Source organism: Caretta caretta, chromosome 10 (genome assembly GCF_965140235.1).
Source record: "Caretta caretta isolate rCarCar2 chromosome 10, rCarCar1.hap1, whole genome shotgun sequence".
Classification (NCBI taxonomy): Eukaryota; Metazoa; Chordata; order Testudines; family Cheloniidae; genus Caretta; species Caretta caretta.
The window spans coordinates 18,220,647-18,235,835 of record NC_134215.1 but is presented as its reverse complement, the minus strand read 5'-3'; positions in this window follow the sequence as shown (position 1 = coordinate 18,235,835).

Genomic DNA, 15,189 nt, shown 5'->3' with positions numbered 1-15,189 from the left:
TACTATTGGTAAAAGAAAAAGAGCCTAATTTTTCACTACATTACATGCTGTGCAAAGTGGGTGTCTAACACTACCATTCTGTTTTGATAGCATTTTATACCCAGTTTGCACAGGGGTAAGTGACTGCAATGCAGACCAGCCCTAAACAATATCATGGGTTAATTGCCAGGAAGAACCCACATATGCATTCAACGGCTCATTGTGCCTTAATTTTATTTTACCCTCTCACATTTTACTGTCAGCCTTGGAACTAGTTTGTTATATTGGTGCAAACCCAGTTTACCTTCATTGACCATAGCCTGTACCTCAGTGTGCCATCTGTGAACTGGGCTAATACATCCCTACCTCACAGGGGATATTGTGTGGGTAAAAATTATTATTAATGATTGTGAGGTGCTCAGATGCCCTCATGATGAAATCTATTTAAGTACCTGAACAGATAGAAGTACAGCACAGCTGGACAAAGAATATGGCCCTTTGTTTCTTAATCCTTGTAGCTCTTAGGGCCAAGATGTGGGGCTTGCTAGAGCTGGTAGGCTCACTTCAAGATCTAAAAACCTAAGTCTCCTAGCCCCAGGTCCTCAAAGGCACTTAGGAACTTAACTCCCATTTATTTCAATACTTTTGAAGAGCTGGGTCTTATTTCTCTCACTGATATAAATCCGGTGCTGGTTTTATTTATCAGAACTACAGCGAGGAAATCCACAGCTCCATTTCTGTGAGGGACAGACTAAAATGGGCTAGGGTAAGTGGATGACTGTCAGCAGAAAGATATGAATTACCCATAATAAATTACCACCCTGTGAAGAAGCCTAATTTTTAAAATGGTTAAAGTGGAAAGTAAAGTACAAAGCAGCCAAAGGCACACAAGCCACCAGATGGAGGGAATGCTTTACAAACAAACCCCAGCTCAGCACCCACAAACAGAGCCAGCAGGACACGAACTGTAGCATCTTTTTAACACTTAAAGGCGTGTGAGTATTGTTGAGGGGGGCAGAGACTGTGGAGGTGGGCGAGAGATGGAACAGAAGCTGCAGAAGCTTCCTAGAAGTGGGGGATACCCACTGGTGCCTGAACGGTAGCCCCACCCCTCCCCTTCCCCCAAGGTCCCACCCCTGCACTGCCCCTTCTCCCAAAGGTCCTTCCCTTGTGACCAACGGGAGCTGTCAAAAGGTTTGGTTCCTGCACGTGGCTGAGGGCTCTGAGCTCCCATTGCAGCCAGGTGGGAAGAGGAGCGTGTTCAGTACTGCACAGGATCAGGACCTTAACTGGAGGGAGGGAGCGAGAGATCACGGGAACTGATAGCTCCAGCCTGTGTTTCGGCTTGTACAGAGCATTCTTGAACAGCGCCAGAGCAGGATATTATTGCATGGTGAATCTGTTATTTTGAGTACTGCTGTACATGAGCATCCAGACTGAGCACGCTGCATTTATTTCGTACACCTTTCACGCTCCAGTGAATCAAGATCCCAGGAAGAACATGTCAGTGCTTTATATACTACACTCCCCAATCTGCAACTCATGCTGCTTCTGTTTTGGCTTCATTGCTGCCAGAAGAATTACCTAGAGCAGTCTGGCAGACTGTGAGCAAGTTCAGCGCTCAGAAAAGCGAGAGCCAAACAGCACTGGGGGGTGGCACAGTGCGAGCAGAGGCTGCACAAGCCTCCCCAGGCTGCTCTGCCACCACACCTCAGTCCTGACCTGTGGTTAACTCAGCCAAATTGCAAGTGTGGATGCCTGAGAGCGGGCTGGAGGAGGGATTGCAACATGTACAAATGGAGGCCTGGAAGAGACCATCAAAGTCATTCCAATTAACAGTCTAACGATTTGATTCTACGCCCAGGGACAGCAGTGGCAAAACTTTCATGGACTCAAATAAAGCAGGAAAGATCCCTAAAATAGAATTTATCCTTGGGTCTTTAGAGGTGACAGGCTAGCCCCTACAGTCAGCTTTTTGACTGTGATAGTCACACCTGGTCTGAAATCAGGTGCTCTCTGACTCAGTTTTCCAGCTCAGGGCCATGTGTCAGCAGTTGCCTTCTGGCTAGTAGAGTGCTTTGAGCCTTTGCTAAATTGGGGATTTGGCCTGCTAGCCAGACCAATGAGGCCTCTCCTTCCCAGGGAACAAATGGAGTCTAAAACAATGCACACCTTTGCCCCACCCAGGCAGACTTCACTCCAGATGATGAAGGGCTGTTGTAACAGCTGTTGACTCTCTGAATCCATCCTTCCTTCACCCTTTCCCCAGGGCAAAACAATTCTTTGCATTGTGTTGTAGCATCCTGCTTACAAGCACGTGGTGGCACCATAGAAGAGCCCATGCCCTCCCAATATTTCAGACCCCTAGGATATTAAACCATGAGCAGCAATCTGCCTTAAACCAGAGACTGCCCAGAGCCTCTTCCTACTACTGTGTTCTCAGCTTGTCTGAATCACCACTCTTCTCCAGGACTCCCCACGCAGTCCTGGCCCTAAACCAGGGGTGGGTAAACTTTTTGGCCTGAGGGCCACATCGGTGTTCCAAAATTATATGGAGGGCAAGGTAGGCAAGGCTGTGTCTCCCCAAACCCTAACCGCCCCATCCCACTTCCCACCCCCTGACTGCCCCCCCCGAACCCCTGACCCATCCAACCCCCCCTACTCCTTGTCCCCTGACTGCCACCCTCCTGAGACTCCCTGACCCTAACTGCCCCCCTGGGATTCCACCCCCTATCCAACCCTCCCTGCTCCCTGACTGCCCCAACCCCTATCCACACCCCCAACCCCTGACAGGCTCCCCGGGACCCCACCCCCTATCCGACCCCCCTCTCTAAAGCCCTGTCATAAATATAAAAGGAAGAGTAACCACCTTTCTGTATACAGAACCATAAAATCCCTCCTGGCCAGAGGCAAAACCCTTTCACCTGTAAAGGGTTAAGAAGCTAAGATAACCTCGCTGGCACCTGACCAAAATGACCAATGAGGAGACAAGATACTTTCAAAGCTGGGGGGGGAGGGGGCAAAGGGTCTGTCTGTGTGATGCTTTTGCCGGGACCAGATCAGGAATGCTCTTCAGAACTCCTGTAAAAAGTTAGTAAGCAATCTAGCTAGGAATGTGTTAGATTTTCTTTTGTTTAATGGCTGGTACAATAGCTGTGCTGAATGGAATGTATATTCCTGTTTGTGTGTCTTTTTGTAACTTAAGGTTTTGCCTAGAGGGATTCTCTATGTTTTGAATCTGATTACCCTGTAAGGCATTGACCATCCTGATTTTACAGAGGTGATTCTTTTACTTTTTCTTTAATTAAAATTCTTCTTTTAAGAACCTGATTGCTTTTTCATTGTTCTTAAAATCCAAGGGTTTGGGTCTGTGTTCACCTATGCAAACTGGTGAGGATTTTTAATCAAGCCTTCCCCAGGAAAGGGGGTTTAGGGCTTGGGGGGAAGACGGCTCCAAGTGGGTTCTTTCCCTGTTCTTTGTTTAACACGCTTGGTGGTGGCAGCATAGGGTTCAAGGACAAGGCAAAAGTTTGTACCTTGGGGAAGTTTTTAACCTAAGCTGGTAAGAATAAGCTTAGGGGGTCTTTCATGCAGGTCCCCACATCTGTACCCTAGAGTTCAGAGTGGGGAAGGAACCTTGACAAGCCCCTTTCAGAATGCGGCCCTGCGAACATGGGCAGAGGACTCAGGAGGAGCAGGGGCAGCTGCACAGCTGGAGAGAAGCAGCAGTTTCCCCTTCAAAGTGCCACTTCTCTCCGGCTGGCTGCTGCTCCTCCTGAGTCCTCCGCCTGCGTTCCCGCCACCCACAGCTCCCGCCTGCTCCCCTGAGGCTTCAGGTGAGCCTCCCTGCCTGCTCTCCCCTGCCCCCGCAACCCAGTACAGCCCCCTTCCATGCTGGTGGCACGGCAAGCTGAGGCTGCAGGGGAGGGGCCGGGGGGCCAGCCTGCCCAGCTGGGAGCTCAGGGGCCAGGAAGGATGGTCCTGCAGGCCAGATGTGGCCTGCTGGCCTTAGTTTGCCCACCTCTGCTCTAAACCATTTTTCAACTTTCCAGGAAGTTTCTTCTTAATGCACCTGTCTCTACCTGATGCACTTTGTCCTCACCTGCTACCAACCCCCAGAACCCTCTTCATCTCATGCTTCATTCTTACATTGAACACAGTGTGCACTTTATATAGTCCTGCAATCACATGATCCCCTAGGCACACGGTCCAGGACTATACCTCCCATTAGGCCCGCTGAACTAAATCTCCTCCCCTCCCCCTCCATGGCTTTGGTCAGAGCTGACTGGAACAGGCTGCTTGCCCTATAGCCTCCTTTAAAAGTACAGTGCACATCCTGTTAAAATGCCATGCCTTTAATCATGCCAGTTAATGGGGTATTATGCATTTCAGCACTCATTTTTCTTCTGGAGATATCCTACAAATGCTTCCTTAGGAGATGTCCCACTGCAATTTAATACAACATATCAAGTATGAGTGAATAGGCATATCCCCTGAAGTTCATTATAAACTACAGAGATTCAAAAATCTATGGTAATGACACGGTTAACATTCTATACGTCTATCCTTGAAAATGTAAGGTTCAAAATAAAGAGACGTTATCAACTTAAAAAAAAAATCTGTCTTTATTGCCCTTATTTATAAGCGTATAATGTTTTGAAAGTTAGGTGTAGCAGTGGTCTGGCCTGCAAGAGCCATCAAACAAAGATTTAGCACTTTTCTTTTACAGCACCTTCCATCGGAGGATTTCAAAGTGTTTTACAAAGCTCACAACACTCCCAAGTATTATCATCTCCATTTTATAAATGGGAAAACAGGGGCTCAAAAAGGTTAAAATGAACATAGTGCAAAAGTGACTTCTAATTTTGGGTACCTCTTTATTTGTGTCCCCTGGACTCTCAGTACAGCCAGCTGCACTCACTCAGAGCAGTTAGAGGCCAGCATGTCATGCTCTACCATTTGTACAGGTTACACATCCACACTGAAAAGGACAACAGCCTGCTGGATTTGATGTAGATTCACTGTGTCCACAACACTGGGTTGGGTAAAGATTTGGTTCCTCAGTGCTGAGTATGAAAATAGATAATGCAGCAATAAGCTCTTTCTTCCTCCACTTACTGATTAACAAGCTATGAACTTGAGCAGGGTTTTGCATTTAGTGGAAAATGACTTGAGATGTGACAGTAGGATCTGAACTAACCCAACGTTTAACCCAGTTTGGATCCATCTTAAAGAGAACTTTGGTTTTGGATCTGAAGGACTTTCCCAAAGTTTGAAGATCAGTAAAATGCCATTGTAGATTTGTACTTCTCATGTTTCTCAGAATGAACACACACAGATTCATTGATGGCAATTCAGTTAAAGAAGGTGGACAAGATGAAGTGTCCTCTTCACAACTGCTTCTTTATCATGTTCTCCCTTAGTTTCACTCAGAAAATTGAACACTTTAGAAAAGACCTTGTTCAAAATATCTCTGTGAAAGGTGATCTTCTGCATGACATTATATGCACTGCGCCATGGTAATTTCTCTTTCCTGTGGTGGTTGTTTCATACACCATGAGTGAATATTTCAATGTGGATTTCAAGTGCCTTTTTTTGGTGGTGGTGTTTTTTTTAAACCAAATAATGAAACAATGTATACTATACAACCTTAGATAACATCTATATCCATTTTATGGTGCTGTGGCTGTTGAAAACTGCTGGTACTATAAACATGCCTATTACGATTAATAAATGAACTGTGTGTTGTTTAGTAGGAGGCAGCACTGGGCTCTAAGGACTAAGTCTAAAGGCTATTAGAGTTAATGGAAATACTTCAGCGGGCTATAGATCAGGCCCAAACACACAAAGTCCAAACTCACTCCAAAAGATAATCTCAATACATTTTTCATAGATTGTAAGGGCCTGATTTTTATAGTGTCCTCAACCCGGCCTCCCTCTTTGCACTCACACTTTTGCATTTGCAAATAAATAAAATACAGTTTTGCAGATACACTGAAGCCATGTAGATATCTAACCGCCTGATTTGCAAATGAAATCCCGTTGTTAGACCACTCAGTGAGTGTTTTTGCCCACAGATTGTAAGATCACTGGAGCATTGTATTTGTTGTTGTGTTTGCACAGCCACACAATGGTGTCTTGGTCCATGACTGAGGTTCCTAGGCAATACCACAGTGCAAATAATTATTCTAGTGCAAAAACAGGGTAGCCAGGATTCATGCAACAGGCCATAAATGTTGCATCTTCCTGTTTTTCAACACTAAAAAATGATGTAACTTGCTTTTATCATCTTTTCCTTCATGTGTTTTGGGGCAGGGATTAGAAGCTTGTCTCATTTAACATCTGCTAAAACCCAATGGTTTCCATCTGGATGGTAAAGATTTATGCAAACTCAGTTTGAAATTTAACTGCAAACTTTTAGTAGAGGTTGAACATATTTACTCCAAAAAGCAATGATATCAAGTTTCTACAACCTCCTAATGGCCCTTGGCTCATTTTATTTAATGTAATCACTCGAAAAAAGTATTAAATTTCAAACCTTTCCCTTCCCCTCCCCATCTTGTTTCCAAGATAGTGATATCAACGGAGACCAAGCAATTTCATTGGGATGTGGACCTGAGCTTTTAATTGCCTCCAAAAGGGAATAGACAGATATCTGTAAAAATAAAAAAAAGTACTATAATAGCATTATAAAGCCAAGGAAAAAAGTCATTTTTTGGATCAAGCAGCGGCAACATCATTGCGTGAAAGAAATCAAGGAGAAAATGAAGTTTATTTTTATCTAGAAATCAAACAGCTAACCAAAGAACCTATGATCTATAGTACTCTATATTCCTGTGACATGTTTAAAGAAAGCAATGATGAATATTTTAATTTTACATTTTTCTTTAACAATGGAAGCTTCACTCTCTCGCCAGCTGAAAGCCAGATAAATTCCAACACTCCCAGCCTGGCTGTACACAACAGGGCTCTGCAGACATGTGTGAATCTGATGTCAAGGCACCCTTGTGCCCTTCCATACGACACAGAATTTATGCTTATAGATCTTTGCTCCTCACATTTCAAGCTCCAATAGCTTTTAGAAATCTTGTCACAAGCATAGGCAGCGAGTTATATCTCCACGCTGGTGCCAAGGCACCCCACAATATTCAGAGCCCAGGGGCCCAGCTCCACCAATATTTGGGGCTGGGCGTCCCCCCCCGGCCCCACCTGCCCCCCCATGAATGTCCCCCGGCCTCCTCTTGCTACCCCCAGGCACCAAAGCAGAGGGTCCCTGCCTCTGCCCTGCAGCTCCATGCTGCCTCCCTGCACCAACTGCTGCCGCAGGGTCCTAGTGACCCCCTCATCTCCACTGCCAGGGCAGACTGACTGAGCCTGCCCTTCCACCTCAGACTCTTCCCTTTTCCACCAGCACAGGGGGGGCCCCCCACACGCAGTAACCGCTCCTGCACCATCCTGGGCAAGCAGAAGCCCCATCCCTCACCCCCAGTGAGGGGCAGCAGGAAGGGAGGAAGCGCATGCAGCACCTGCCAGCACCCACCATGGGGGAGGGAGATTCCTGGACCTGAGAGAGGCCCTAGGAGCACATGCAGCGACAGTGGTGGGGGTGAGTGTGCTGCTGGGGGGCAGGAAAGGGGGGCTTCTCCCCCAGAGCTCAGTGCTGCCAGGAGGGAAAGGCTGGGGGGAGTCCTCCTCTCTGGCCCCTGTCCCGGAGCAGCCTGCTTTCACCCTAAACTCATCCCCAGCCCTGCCCCACCTCAGAGCCCAAACCCCCAGCCAGAGCTTTCACCCCCCCACACACACCCTCAACCCTAGCCCTGAGCCCCTCCAACACCCCAAACACCTTAACCCCAGTCCCAGCCAGAGCCCTCATCCCCCTGCACTCCAACCCTCTGCCCCAGCCCTGAGCCTCTCCAACACCACAAACCCCCCCACCCCCAGACAGAGCCCTCACCACCCACACGCCTACTCTCACCCTGAGCCCCTCGCACACCCCAAACCCCTCATCTGCAGCCACACCCCACAGCCCTCACCCCTGCACCCCCTCCCATCCCCAAACTCCCTCCCAGAACCTGCACCCCAATCCCCTGCCCCAGCCTAGGGCCTGCACCCCAGGCCTCCTCCCCGACCCAAACTCCCTCCCAGAGCCTGGGGCAGGTGTGGGGCGGAGTTTGGGCAGGGGCGGGTTCTGGGCACCACCAAAAATTATATAAAACTGCCGTCCCTGGTCACAAGCCATTCTTGAAAGTCTGGAAACCTCTAGCTGAATAGCTCACTCAATAGATGGCCAATATGTTCGGAATAAGCTGGAGAACTATTCCTGTCCTTCTTTGAGGGAAAAAAATAAAATCAAAGTTTGTGACAGTTTCCAGGTTATGTCTGGACAGTGATTCACTGAACAGAAAGCATTTCCCAGCACTGTGTATGCTTCTCCACACTGCCCTGCCAACAGGCCTCAAACCTGACCAACTCCCGGGGTGAGAGTGCGTTTTAGTCCCTATGCCCATACAGTCCTTGGCCTCTCTGAGGAGCCGGCCACAGTTGCTAGCTGAGAAGTTGGGTTTGTGTATAGTGGATGCACTGCCCTGAGCAAGTATTGCCGCGTAAATGGCACCACCACAAGAGCAGCCCCAGGAAGGTTTGTGCTTCAGAGACACTCCTCCAAAGCACAGCTGCTCTTCGGTTTACTCCTTGGTTCCAGTCCCACGGCACCAGTGATTTACTGCCGGCCTAGACAGCAGTCAATGGCTAGCTGCGCCACACGGGCTCGGTTACTCTGGTCAGCGAGCAGAGCTGGAACCAAAACGCTGATCATTCCCCACCCCTCCAGGGGGAGAGTAAGTGGGCAAGTCCCCCACTTGCTCCTCTGAGTCCAGACTCAAGGTCTAGATAGCCCTTGTCAGGTGTTTCAGCCTCTGCATAGCACATAGTCCAACCCAGTCTAGCCCTAAAATACTACAGATGTATGCTTAGTTTATTACTCTCTTTCATTGTTTATTTTTACTATTTATTATTATATCCTAGTGAATCAATCTCGTCACTTGTTGATTAGAACAACAAGAGGTTCCAGTTTACTGTTTATGTTTCTACTAGATACATTTTTAGAACTGCAATAAAGTGTTTAACAAAATCATGTTATGGATTTGTTTGATCTTTTCCCACCCTTATTGCCAGCCCAGAGTCTTAGACAGCTTTTTCAAAGGGAGATGGAGTTGCTTGGTCTTTCTGCAGGAAACAATGCTATTTCTTAGAAACAGAAATAATCCTGTTTGAATTTAATTGGTTTGGTTGAATCAAAAGCACTCAGATAACACAGAAAACGTGGTCTTGCCAGCTGAGCAAACAAGAGGTGACTGAGGGTGTTTATAACTGTACAGTATAGGTCTTCATTACTTTTGTATGATGCTCATGATGTTTTTTTCCCAGCACTGGGTTATTTTAACTTGACAATGTAACTCATTTATCTCCTGGTCCCTTCAGCTATGAAGCAAACTCTTCAGCATTCTAGTGTGTTTTTCTCTTACTTGTTTGCTGTTGCTATTTCTGGAACTCACTATCGCAACCTGCAGTTGAGATAATGAAACCCAGTGATAATTCCAGCTGTTTTGGTGGCTCTGAACACCTCATGGCTTCGCTGGGGCTAAAGAAAGCGTCATGTTACTTTGTGCGGGTTGCAGGATAAGGGGGATGAAGATGAGGTGCTGCTGCATGTAGAGGGGGTGAACTTAATTCTTACAAGTTGTTAATATTCTCACAATGCGTAGTGCTACAAAGCCTTAGCAGTATACAGTGGTGCTGGAACAGTTTTTATAGTGGGGGTGCTGAAGGTGGAAACCATCTATTTGGGTTAGTATTGCTACTTCAAGCCAGCACCCCCAGCACCTCTAGTTCCAGCACCTACGGCAATATATGCCAACGGAAAGATTATGTCCCTGCTCCAAAGAGCTTACATTTACTATCAGCTGCAATCATCATTACACCCACTAGTGTTTCCAAGCTGGGCCCATCAGATCCAACCATACACGTTTATGCATGTGAATAGTCAAAACCCTCCAGGATTGTCCTCGAGTCTCCAGGAATTAAAGATTAATCTTTAATGAAAGATTGTCATGTGATGAAACCTCCAGGAATACAGCCAACCAAAATTGGCATCCCCATCACAGGGACCACACACTTGTGCAGAGTTAAGTACAGGCATATGTGTCTGTAGGACTCGGCTCTTAAGCAGTGTCTTCACTAGAGAAGTAACTAGCTGTGAATCACTAAATTGTAAACTATTCAAGACATGGCCATTAGGCCTGATTCTGCTCTCAGTTAATAAAAACTTGATTAATTAAGTATTAAAGGAAGGTAATATAATTAATGCTAATCCACATGGGTTTATGGAAAATAGATGAGATTATAAGTCTGGTTGATAAATAGGTAATACAGTAGTGTTAATGTAATATAGACTTCTCTAAGGAGTTTATCTTGGTATCACAACATTTCATTTCAAAACTAGAATATAAAATTAACATGGTACACTTTGAATGGATTAAAAGCTGGCTAGCTGCTGGGTCTCACAAATATAATCGTAAATAGGGAATAGTCATCTTGTGGGTATGTTTCTCATGGAGTCCTGCAGGATAGGCTCTTGCCTCTATGCTACTTAACATTTTTATCAATGACATGGAAGAAAACAGAAATCACTGACCAAGTTTGCAGACAACACAAAGATTGGGGGACTGATAAATAATGAAGAGAAAAGGTCACCAATACATAGCTATATGGATCGCTTGATAAGTTGGGCACAAGCAAACGTGTGTCTTGATATGGCTACATTTAGCCATACATCTAGGAAGAAGGAATGTAGGTCATATTTACGAGGGGGGGAGGGGACTCTATCCCTGGGAAGCAGTGACTCTGAAAGAATTTTTAAGTTGGTGGGGGGTGGATAATCAGCTGAACATGAGCTCCCAGTGTGATACTCTGGCCAAAAGGGCTAATACAATCCTGGGCATTCCAGGGGAATCTCAAAAAGGAATAGAGGGGTTATTTTACTTTTGTCTTTAGCACTGTTACAACCACTGCTGGAATACTGTGTCCAGTTCTGGTGTCCACAAGTCAAGAAGTATGTTGCTAAATTGGAGGGGATCTAGGAAAGAGCCATGAGAATGGTTAAAAGATTAGAAAACATGTCTTCAAGGACTTCCAATCTTTTTAACTTAGTAAAGAGAAACTTAAGGGAGGACTTGATTACAGTCTATCAGTAGCTACACAGGGAACAAATATTCGATAACAGGCTCTTCATTTTAGCACAGAAAGTGCTCAAGAATATGGAGCATTGCTTCTGGGTTTTGTAGGACCAATAAAAATTGTTGTGTTTTATACTGGAAATGGTTTCTGGAGTGCCATGCTTTACATGGATCTCTTATAATGATCACTGCGTAATCTATTTTATGTAGGTTCCAATATTCCCCTCATGCATTAAGCAATGTGGCTAACAGCTGTTACATGCAGTTCATTCTCTCACATCCTCCATGTTTGCCTCAAGTATCAGTAATGAAATCATCACTAATCATGGACATGACACACCATGAAAATTAGTCTCTTGTTTATCCTGAGGTGGAAGATCTAACGTAACAGTAGCTTAGCCTATGCAGGACAGGAGATACCTGGGAGACAGAGTGTAGGGTGAAAGCTTAAAATGCTGAAGGCCTGCCTTGAGTCAAGTGACAAATGGTTTCAAATAATGCAATAGTTCTGCACCTGGGAAGACTGATCTATCTAGATGGTGATGATCAATTTTCCACTTTCCCTGCTAATTCATCTTGGACGATTCCACTGGTGGTTACTGCTACCCACTTCGAATCCTCATGTACCGCAATGGTCAAAAATGGAAATAATTTCAGGTGGTTTGTTTGTAAGTGAAACTGGAGCCTTGAGTAACGTTGTGCTTTGTGAGGGGCCCAGAGCAAATCTGGGGCAAGTGGGATTAAATATAAACTGGTACAAACCCACTCATATCAATGCAGTTCCACTGGCACAACTGACAGCAGAATTCAGCTCATACCACATGAGTCAACGTTAAAAAGGACTCACTGAACACAGAGCATGGGCAAAGTGGAGGTAGTCTGGAGCGGTTTCAAAATATTCATATGTTTTATAATACCCTCAAATTCCACATGGACTCAAGTTTCCTAGACTACTTTGGCAAATTGCTAGCTCAGACTACCATATTCCAAAACATCTGTGCTAAATTTGCACTAAACTGTATGCCAAAAGTAGCAGAGTAGTCCTCAGGGGACTACATGCCTGATCCAAAGCCCAGAGTCTTTGCATTGACTTCAAAGCACTTTGGATCAGGCCCTAAAACATTAGTATAGAAGTAACTGCTTCTATTTAATATAGAGACATTTTAATGTTAATAAAGACTCTTAACGGCATGAGCCTTTACCTGTCTTTATAGGTAAATCTCTGGATACTGTAGACCATCTTGTTCTGCCCTTAGCATCCCCAGAACTGTGTGTACAGGCTGATGGGCTCACAACAGAGCACTAATAAAACATTTAAGTTTTACACAGGGAGAGAATTTATACAACATAAGCCAAATTTTGCCCTTGCTCCAGCATTGTGCAGACTCACTGAAGTCAGCAGAGTGATGTAGGATAGAAGTCAGCCCAGAATTTGGCCCCATATTTAAAGAATTATTACTTTAGATGATGTAACCAGGTGACACTCAGATCTCATGAGCAGATGTATGTGCCTGCACTCTCTCTGACTCAGCCATTTGGCCAAATCACACTGTCTGTATGGGAGATTAAAAACCCAAACCCCTTCCCAGTTACAGGCCCCATGTTGGGCCTATCTCAGCACCCTCTATAAAGTCCCTTTATCCGTAGTCTTATTCCTAGGCTTGATTCTCAATCTGCCCAGCAGGGCCAATCCCAGTACCCTGGTTCAGATAGTCTCTCAGCCCTTTCTGGGTTCTCTCATATTGTCTGTGCTCTTCAAGCAGTCTTTGCCCTGGTGTGGGGCCACATCCCCCAGGACTCCCTCCCCAGAGACTCTTTGCCTCTCTGGCCTTTCAGGCCCCAGCTGGACCACTAAAAGGTTCAATTCCCCTTCTGGGACTGCATCAAAATCCAGGCCACTTTGTCAGTGACTGGTGGGGAGGACCCAGACTCACCCTCTACTCCAGGTCCCAGCCCATGGACCCTAACAATAGCAGCCATCCACTGTGTCCCTTTAACCAAGTTGTGTTGCTGCTACGATTCCCTGAACCACTTTCCCACAACCCCAGGACATTCTCCACCCTTACCTCAGGGCCTTGAACTGCCTGAGTCCCAGCCACCAGCCTAGATCACCTTCTCACACCCCCTCAGCCAGGCACAGCATCTACACTCCTCCAGCTCCAGCAAGGAACTGAACTCTGCTTTGCATTGCAGCTCCTTTTATATGGGCCTGCTGGGCCCAGATTGGCTGCTACCTGCAACCCCTCTGATTGGCTGGATCCCACACTGCAGCCTGGAGAACCCTCTCCATTGCCCTTTTCTGGGGCAGGGTGTGGCAGGGCCACGAGGCCTCCAGCAGGGGGGTTTCAAAGCCTAGTCCACCCTGTCACAGATGGTTACTGTTTCTAGGGAGCAGGAGTAATAAATAAGTTATCTGTGACTTAGTTATGACCCCAACAACGGTGTGTACCATGCACTGGTCCCCTGCTTATACAAAACCCAATTTCCCAAAAGATTTGTGGCATTGCCAAAGACCTTGGGGGAAAATTGGGTTGCTCAATATCTGCATAATGGATTAGCAAGCTAATTACACCAAGAATTCAGCAGTACAAAGCATTTCAAAGGTAAACTTAACTAAGTAGCCGATGATCACCTGGAAAATTACAGCTAACGAATTACAGTCCCTTCATGGAAAAAATGTTGCCAGGAAGCTATGTCTGCCGCATTGCCTTGTGTTAAGGTGAGCAGCTGTCAGATTTCTAAGAAGCATTGAAAGGCTGCCTTGTTTCCATGGATACAAGCAGAAAAAAATTGGCTGGAAAAAAGTTAAACTCAGGGGCTTGGCTCTCAACCATTTTTCTGAACATCAGGAGTTGCTTCCTAGTAGTTTGCAGACGACTGCTGCACTGCAGCCAGAAATAGAGAGCGAGAGAGCGAGCGAGAGAGAGAGAGTGTATGAAGAGTCAACTACATGTTATTCGTTACTTATTTCAATTTTTACAGACAGATCTGATTTGGTTGGGTTTACCCTAAATTAAAAATATAATGCCATACTACTTTGAACATCTGAGCGGTGGAGGGTCATGTGCTTTACAACTATCAGTTAATTAAGAACTGCAGCACCCCATGAGGTATCATACCCATTTTATAGATGAGTACACTGGAGCACACTTGCCCAAGGTTAGTAAGTGAGGTGGTGGCACCAATGAAAATACAAACCACATATCATAACTCCCATCCCCGTGCTCTAACTACTTTCCTCAAGACAAAGGCAAACTTCTCTATGATGAAAATTAGAGAACCCTCACAGCTATTGATAAGTGCACATATGAACCCCATTGCAATGCACTAGATCTTGTGCTGAGAATGGATTGGATATTATGGAGCTTAGTTACTGTGCTACCTTTCTTTTCCTTAGCTCTCTTTATCCTGCTCTAGCAGTTACATTTGTTTTCCTGGCCTTATTTTGAAGTTGAGATATAGTCACTCTAATCAGTGTGCCAGTTTGTACCTATCTGACTGAAATGTTCCATGGTTTTCTCCATTAAGGCCAGATTGTGACCCCTTTGCTCACAATGAGTAGCACTGTACTCCACAAATAGCCCCACTGGCTTCAGGGGAAGAAATTTTAAATTAAAAACTGGCTTTTTCAAAAAATAGAAATTTTCATGAAAATTTCCAGTTTTTGTCCCCAAAAAATGAACACTTGTCAGTTTAAAACAAAAATTTTCATTTTTTAGGGTTTTTTTTTTCAATGAAAACCCAAAAAACATCTAAGAAGATTTTTGACAAAGCCAGTTTGTTTTCATCTAATATTTTCATGGGGGGAAGCAGAAAATTCCTGACCAGCTTTGTATACCTCAGCATGAGGGACAGAATCACCGTCCAGCCCTTAGTCATGAAGCTAGTCCTCAGCCCGAAGTACCAAATCATGTTTCCTTCCACAAAGTATTGACCATTAGTGATTCTTTCTATCTGTCTGGTTTTGTAATTTATC